The sequence below is a fragment of the Molossus molossus genome, unplaced genomic scaffold (assembly GCF_014108415.1).
Source record: "Molossus molossus isolate mMolMol1 unplaced genomic scaffold, mMolMol1.p scaffold_m16_p_19, whole genome shotgun sequence".
Classification (NCBI taxonomy): domain Eukaryota; kingdom Metazoa; phylum Chordata; class Mammalia; order Chiroptera; family Molossidae; genus Molossus; species Molossus molossus.
The window spans coordinates 54,336,881-54,345,648 of record NW_023425354.1 but is presented as its reverse complement, the minus strand read 5'-3'; the positions used below and the strand labels follow the sequence as shown (position 1 = coordinate 54,345,648).

The window sequence follows — 8,768 nt, the reverse complement described above, 5'->3', positions numbered from 1 at the left end:
TTGTGGCGACCTGTTGCGGCAGGCCCAGGAAACCGATGCTGTCCACGGAGAAGGGAAGGAGGGCAGCCGAGGAGCTTGGAGGTGAGCAAAGTGTGCACAGTCCAGCTCCTCTTGCAGACGGGGATGGGGGAACAGTGCTCCCAGGGTGCAGCCCTGCCTGGGTGGCAGATGGGAGTGGAGCTTGGAATCAAGTGAGGCCGGGAGGCTGAGAGCCGGGAGATCAAAGGGAGTTACTGGTTCATTAAAAATGGATGTTGTTGTCAATGAGGATTACGGCAGGGGATGTAAAGAGAAAAAGAAGGATAAATGGATAAATACAGGGTTGAAATGAGCTAAGAGGTGGGGATGAGCCCTGGTGCAAAGGGGCTGTCAGCAGTGATGATGTGGCAAGAACTGAACAGGTGAGTGTCTTGCATTGGGGGTGATAATAAGGGGACACTGGTGAGAGGGACTGACCTGGGTGTGGAGAGGGTGGAGAAGGACCCTGCTGTCCAGGCCGGGAAGAGGCCGGGAGAGGGTGTCTCTGTGCCTGTGCTGGGTAGAGGCCACCAGAGATGTCAAAGTTAGGGTGACAAGCTCGGGGGAGTCGAGAGAGGTTAGGGTGAGAGATTAGCCCTGGCAGCACCAGGGGCCCCCCAAGGCCTGAGGAAGAGGGGCAGAGTGTCCGAGTTGAGGGGTCTAATGATTGCCAAGAACAGCAGCTAACTTTGGCTTTACACATGGTGGGATTTTTTCTATATAAGGATGTGCAGGGGTAAGAAAGGAAAGCGGGCTGATCGCAGAGGAACTAGAACAGAGGCCTTGCCCCTCCCAGAGGCTGACCGGCGGCCATGGTGTCTGAGCTGCCCCGGCATTTCCTCCTGTGTCCTCTCCTGTCAGCTCAGCCCCTGCGCCACCTGCTACCTCCCGTTAGCTTGCCCCCGCCAGCGGGATATGGCTGGCCACCCTGGCACGCTGCCTCCCGACCTCTGTACGCTCCGTGAATGCGCGGTCCTACCGCTGATGGACGCTCCTTCCCAGGAACTTGACTCCGAGCCCTGGTGCCCGAGCAGATGGCTCTGTGCAGCCTGGAGATGTTCTCCACTCCCAGCCAGTCAGCTGCGGTCATCGGTAGGGTCACTGACCGGGTTGGTGGGTCACCAGGAATAAGCGGTGCCGCCCATGCTGTGGTAGGCTGGACAGTGTCACCCAAGATATCAGGCCCTAACCCCAGCCACTGCATAGTCCCTTATACAGCAGAAGATGTGATTAGATTAAGGATTTTGAGATGGGCGATTACCCTGGGTTATCCGGGTGGGTTCTAACCAAGGATTCGTGTCCTTAGGTGAGAGAGGCAGAGAGGGAATCCACGCGCACGCACACACACACACACACACACACACGGGAGAAGGCAATGCGACAAAGCAGGCCGAGTTCCTGGTGACAGGGCCATAGGCCGCAAACCAAGGAATGGAGCAGCCAAGGCAGCAGGACCTCCCCAGGGACCACTTTCCTGCTGACGCCTTGATTTCAGCCCCGTGACCCATGCCAGCTGCGGACTTCCGGCCTTCAGAACTTGAGGGAGCAAATCTGGGTCGTTTTAGGCCCCAGTTTGTGGTAATGTGTCACAGCAGCCCTGGGTCACTAGTACATGTGGGGGAGGGGGAAGCAGGCGGACGAGGTACCCGCCGGGAGGAGAAGCCAGGGGAATTCGGGGTGTGTGCAGAGACAAGGACAGTGGAGAGGTGAGGATTCGATTCCATCGCCGTGCTATGCCCGCCCTGTGTGAGGACCACGAGGTGCACATGCTTGACCTTGAAATCCAGGACAGAGACACGATGGACTGAACGCCCCATAAAGACTGTAGGAGGAGACAGGGTGAGTGGAAGGTTCAGGGCCTGCTTAGGAGGCATTGTTGTGTGCAGATAGAAACAGAGTGTGTGTGCGGTGGGGGGTGTGAGTCACGCACCGAGCTCCTAGAGGAAACAGAGGACCAGGTGCTGGATCGAGTGGGTAACGCAGACAAGGAAGCCCGGGCGGACGCGAACCCGCACACAGGCCGCCACCCTCCCCTCCAAGCCGTCTGATTCCTTTTCAGCCTTGTTCTACTTCACAGCTGCGGGGTGTGTCTACACACAGCCACAACAATTGGGCAGTTCAGTAAACTCCTTAGTCAGACTACAAGTTCAGCAAGGCAGCACAGTAAAGAGCAAAGGATACGAGTTATTTCCTTCAGTGCCTCCCCTTTCTACCGAAACGGCCGGGTGTCGGATCATTGCAGACGGGAGGCAGGCTGGACGGGCAGAGGGGGGAACACGCAGTCACACAGCGGGGCGCAGACTAGAAGGCGGATTCAGATCTGGGGACTGGACCACTAAGGGCTCCTGGAAACTTCTGGAGCCGTTTGCTTGAGCTCAAACATGTGTTGGGGGAACTAAAATACTTGACTAGACTAGGGCAAGAATCAGTTAAGAAAGGCCCTCAGCCCTGGCTGGTTTGTCTCAGTGGTTAGAGCGTCGGCCTGCGGTCCAGAGAGACCCGGGTTCGGTTCCCGCTAAGGGCATGTACCTCGGTTGCAGTTTGTCCCCGGCCCTGGTTGGGTCGTGCAGGTGGCAGCCACTCGATGTGTCCCCTTCACATTGATGTTTCTCTCTCTCTCTCTTCCCCCCACTCTATCTGGACAAAAAATGAAAAAATGTCCTCGGGTGAGGATAAAAAAAAAAGAAAGCCCCTCACAGTGCCCGGCCGACGTGGCTCACTGGTTGAGCATCAGTCCATGCACCAAAAGGTCACCAGTTTGATTCCAGGTTGTGGGCCCGATCCCCAAGGAGGGGCATGCAGGAGGTGGCCAGTCGATGTTCTTTCTCATCGATGTTTTCATCTCTCTCTCCCTCTCCCTTCCTTTCCTCTAAAATCAATAAAGAAACAAATATTTAAAAAGAAAGCCCCTCACAGCCTGATTTCTCCCCACAGCCTGATGTCTTAGGGAATCCATGGACCCTCTGACATGGTTTGCAAAGTCGTACAGGAATATACAGTATTCATTTGTTAGGTGGCAAGGGCTTTGTATCTTATGGGGGTCTCAAAAGACATTAATCTTCCTGCTCTAGACATAGGAAACCACGTCAGGTTTTATGAGAAACCTTCTTTTAAAATATAATGCTAGCTGCCTATAATCCACAGGTAAAGACAGTGCTTTGAAAGGAATCTATAAAATTTACATATAAATATATTTACTTGTTTCCAGTTTAGGCACTTCTGCCCAGGCAATTCTGGTTACATGAAGGTGTGATATAAAGATATGAGCCCTGGCCCAGCCAGTGTGGACTGAGCATCATCCCATAAACTGAGAGGTCCCGTTTCGATTCCTGGTCAGGGCACATGCCTGGGGTTTCGGGCTTGATTCCCAGTAGGGGGCGTGCAGGAGGCAGCTGATCAACGTCTCTCTCTCACATTGATATTTCTCTCTCCCTCTCCCTTCCTTTCTCTCAAAAAAAATCAATAAAATAATATTTTTTAAAGAAAGGTATGAGCCCTGGTCAGTGTACTCAGTTGGTCGAGCGTCACCCCGTGCACCGAAAGGTCACGTGTTCCACTCCCAGTCAGAGCACATGCTCCGGTGGCAGGCTTGATGCCCGGTTGGGATTCATTTACAAGGCAGCCAATCAATGTTTCTCTCTCTCTCTCCCCCTCCCTCTTCCCCTCCCTCTAAGAAAAAGAAATAAAAACATTTTTTAAAATCTTTAAAAAAAAAAAGATATGAGGTACCCCTGAAAAGCAAACCCAGAAATTACCAAGTCATCCCCAACTTTATTAAAATTCTTGGAGGCCTCACGTCTACATGCCCCACTCATTTCACTGGCACTTAACCACTCGGGTCTCCGTGTAGTGGCAAAGGCGAATTCACAGGCAGCCTCCTGTATGTCAGGGAGTCTAAATAAATAAGGGAGACAAAGTTCGGGTCGGAGGAAGGCATGGGCTTCCCCCTTACCCATTTGTTCTGTCCAAACCTATCTGTGTTAGTCTGGGTTCTCCAGAGAGACAGAACCAATAGGATTGATGGATGGATGATGGAGTATAAAGAACTGGCCCCAAAGTTACGGAGAAGAAGAAGTCTAAGACCTGCAGTCGGCCAGCTAAGGACCCGGAGAGCTGAGGGTGTCATCGGCCTGATCTGCTCTCCTGCTCCTCAGGCTTCAGACTCAGGCTGATGACACCTCAGCTCCCCGGGGCCCACTTCCTCTAATGCGCACCGCAGGGCGACACCCAGGGCACTGCCGTGGAATGACGCGCACCGCAGGGAGACACCAGGGTGGAATGACGCGCACCGCAGGGAGGCAGACACCCAGGGTGGAATGACGCGCACCGCAGGGAGACAGGGAAGCGCCATGCACTTCCCCTTCATGTCAGTTAGGATGTTTCTGGCTGCTAATGATTGAAAGCCCTCCTCAAATTGTTGTAAGTACTAGGCAATTTATTATTTCAAATAACAGTAAATCCCCGCATCCTAGTTTTAATTTTTGTGGCAGTGACAGGCGTCCAACAGCGACAGGTACCACAGCCCAGGGCAAGAGGGTTACCTGGCTGGGTGAGAAGCCTGGTCACTTGGGGCAGAATGGGTGTAGGGTGTCCCCAGGGGACCACCGAGCCCATTCTGTGGAAGGTACATAGGACTCTTGGCAAGCCCAAGTTGCCCTCCCTAGTATGTTAGTAGTAGAGTCAGGGTTATGGCCAACAACCAGGTTATTGTTGAATCTTGTCCGAGACAATTCATAAGTTTGAGTCACAGTGGAATTGGATCAATATTTGGTTATGAATAAAGAACTAGCTTAGAGTAATTCACAAGGTGGGGGTAAATAGGCATTTCTCTTGATGGTGATGTATTAGAGAATTCCTCAGGATGGACATAAGTAGAATATTTGAGAATATCAGAGTTAAAAGGAACTTTAGATTTTGTATCAGATGTACATATGTTTTTATCTGCCCAGCAAGTCTCTGGAAAGTAGCCCAAAACTCTTAGTTTCTATAATCCTATGGGCTGAATTCCAAGATACTAAAGGTGGCATTTAACTAACCCCTGCACTATAATGTAACAAAAACTTCCAGTGTCCCAACCAGAGGTGGAAGGACCCCTGCTCACTTTGAGATGATTCCACATTTTAGGGATTGTCATTTGTAATATTTCATTCCAGGTGTGTATTGCCTTCTTCAGGGGCACTGAAAGTGTATTAAGGAAATAATGTAGCAAGATACTTTGGAAGCTAAAAGTTTTGACATTTGTGGTAAGTTAAAAAAAAAAAAAATGCAAGCACAAGTGTAAAACAATAGCCCTAAAGAAGAAGCAAGCCCATTTTGGTACAGCCGGGCATCCTGTATTAATTCTTCAGTGTTACCAGTCACTGACTAACCCAGCTCTAACCCTGAACACAGGCATGCCTCCTTCACTGAGCTTCGTTTACTGTGCTTCACAGATGCTGCATTTTTCACAAACTGAAGGTTTGTGCCAACCCTGCATCGAGTGAGTCTATCGACATTTTTTCAACAGCGTCTGCTCACTTTGTGTCTTTGTGTCACATTTTGGTAATTCTCACAGTATTTCTAGTTTTATTATTATTGTTGTATTTGTTATGGTGATCTGTGACTGGTGATCTTTGATGTTACCATTGTAATGATCTTGGGGTGCCACAAACCACTCCCATATAAGACAGAGAACTTAATCAATGGCTGGCTGTGTTCGGACTGCTCCACTCACTGGACGCTCCCCATCGCTCTCCTTCTTCTTGGGTCCTTATTCTCGGAGACATGGCAATATTGGAATTAAGCCAATGAATAACCCTGCACTGGCCTTGAAAGTGTAAGTGAAAGGAAGAGCCACACCTCTCTCACCTTAAGTTACAAGCTAGAAACGTTTAGCTTTATGAGGAAGCCATGTCGAAAGCCGAGATAGGCCGAAAGCTGGGCCTCTTGTGCCACACAGTCAGCCACGCTGTGAAGGCAAAGGAAAAGTTCTTGAAGGAAATTAAAAGTACTACTCTAGTGGACACATGAATGATAAGAAAGCAAAACAGCTTGTTGCTGACGTGGAGAAAGTTTGGGTGGTCTGGAGGGAAAAGCAAACCAGCCGCAACATTCCCTTAAGCCAAAGCCTAACCCAGGGCAAGGTTCTAACTCTCTTCAGTTCTGTGAAGGCTGGAAAAGGTGAAGACGCTGCAGAAGGAAAGTTGGGAGCTGGCAGAGGTTGGTTCATGAGGTTTAAGGAAAGAAACCGTCTCCATAACGTAAGAATGCCAGTGCTGATGTAGACAACGCGGCAAGTTATCCGAAGATCTAGCTAAGATCATTGATGACGGTGGCTACACTAAACACCTGATTCTTAGTGTACACAAAACAGCCTTATATTGGAAGAAGATGCTATCTAGGACTTTCATAGCTAGAGAGGAGAAGTCAGTGTCTGGCTTCAAAGCTTCAAAGGACAGGCTGACTCTCTTGTTAGGGGCTAATGCAACTGGCGGCTTTAAGGTGGAGCCAATGCTCATTGTCCATTCCAAACTCCTGGAGCCCTTAAAAATTATGTTACATCTACTCTGTCTGTAAATGGACCAACAGAGTCTGGAGATATGTGTGTGTACACACACACACACACACACACACACACTTATTTATTTATTTATTTATTTTTTAAGAGAGAGAGGAAGGGAGAGATAGAAACATTGAGGTGAGAGAAACATTGATTGGCTAACTCCTGCATGCCCCCTACTGGGGTGAAGCCTAAAACCCAGGCATGTGCCATGACCAGGAATCAAACTGGGAACTTTCAGTCCATGGGATGATGCTCAATCCACTGAGTCACACTGGCTGGGCAGTTTACTGAATATTTTAAATCCACTGTTGACATCAACTGCTCGGAAAAAAAGGTTCTTTCCAAAATATTACTGCTCACTGACAATGTACCTGGCCACCCAAGAGCTCTCATGATATACAATGAGATTAGTGTTGTTTTCATGACTGCTAACACAACACCCAGCCCATAGATCAAGGAGTGATTTTGGCTTTCAAGCCTTATTATTTAAGAAACACATTTTGTAAGGCTCTAGCTGCCATAGACAGTGATTCCCCTGATGGATCTGGACAAAGTGAACTGAAAACCTTTGGCAAGGACTCACCATTCTTGCCATTAAAAACATTTGGGTCCTGGCTGGTTTGGTTCAGTGGTTAGAGCGTCGGCCTGTGGATCAAAGAATCACAGGTTCGATTCCAGTCAAGGGCATGTGCCTCGGTTGTGTTTCGGTCCCCAGCCCTCGTTGGGTCATGGGGAAAGCAATCAATCGATGTTTCTCTCCTCCCCCTACTCTGTCTGAAGATAAATGGAAAAGTATCCTCAGGTGAGGATTTAAAAAAACAAAAACAAAAGCATTCGTGATGCATGGGAAGAGGTCAAAATGATCAACATTAACTGGAGTTTGATTCCAACCCTCATGAGTGACTTGGAGGGGTTCAAGACTTCAGTGGGGTGACTACAGACATGATGGAAACAGCGAGAGAACTAGAACCGGAAGTGGAGCCTGAAGATGGGGCTGAAATGCTGAAGCTCATGATGAAACTTCAATGGCGGGGAGTCGTTTCCTATGAGCAAGGAAACTGGTTTCTTGAGCTGGAATCTACGCCGGGTGAAGATGCTGTGAAGATTGTCGAAATGATAACAAAGGATTTAGAATGTTATGGGAACTTAGTTGGTAAAGCAGGTTCAGGGTTTGAGAGACTGACTCCAGATTTGAGGGTTCTACTGGGGTCAAATGCTGCAGGGAAGTCATTTGGAAGAGGAAGCCCCGTGAAGTGGCAGCCGCACCGCCTGGACTCCTGCCCGCGGCGGTGTGAGGACCTGTGCCTGTGGCTTCAAAACACAAGCGTGAGGTACTGTGTCCGGTGGCAACAGACTGACAAAGCAGGAGAATATTTTCTAGTCAGAAGATTCCCCACCCTCTTCACAAAATTCACGCAATGCCATATTGAGCACCAACCGTTGTAGGGCCCCCAGACTACCACTGGCCCAACATTGGTTTAGGAACTTGGCATAAAAACTGATCCAAACGGCCCTGGCCAGTTTGGCTCAGCAGTTGAGCGTCAGCCTGTGGACCAGAGAGTCCCGGGTTCGGTTCCCACTAGGGGCACATACCACACACACACACACACACACACACACACACAAAACTGATCCAAATGGACAGAGACACATGCCCTGATGCACTGACAGTCCAGTGAGGGAAGGAGGGGGTGAGGGAGGCAGACAACCACAAACATACTAACATAAATGAATTAAAAATAAGTAATGCTAGAAAGTGTTACAAATTACAGAAATGACATGGAGAAATTATACGGCAGGCTGTGAGTGTTGCTGTGAGTGTTACCGGGAAAAGTGGACCAAGCTACGGGGGTCATGGGGGTGAGATGGGAGGCAGGCCGACTGCAGAACTCAGGGACGGCCATGGAGGTGAGTCTGAGGAAGGAAGGTCAGGTAGAGAGACAGTCTAGCAAAGAGCCAGGCCCAAGGGTGAGGAAGAGCAAGGCCCGGGAGTGGTAAAGTGCAGACAGTGGGATGGGGGTGGGGGCGCAGATGGGTAACGGGGTGTTAGCCATTAGGGCTTTGTAGGCCTTTCGCTCGGAGTAAGCCGAGGAACCACTGAGGGCACAGCCGAAGGGCCGCGTGATCGGACTTGTGATTTCAAACGCCCCCTCCGCGGGTGCTGGTAGACTGTGGGGAGCAGGGTTGGAAGTAAAGAGAACGACCAGAC

General features: G+C 49.9%; 1 pseudogene; it reads left to right on the top strand.

Annotated features, from left to right (window-relative positions):
- Nucleotides 1-345: 345 nt before the first annotated feature.
- Nucleotides 346-7,854, top strand: LOC118634903 (annotated as a pseudogene).
- Nucleotides 7,855-8,768: the final 914 nt, after the last annotated feature.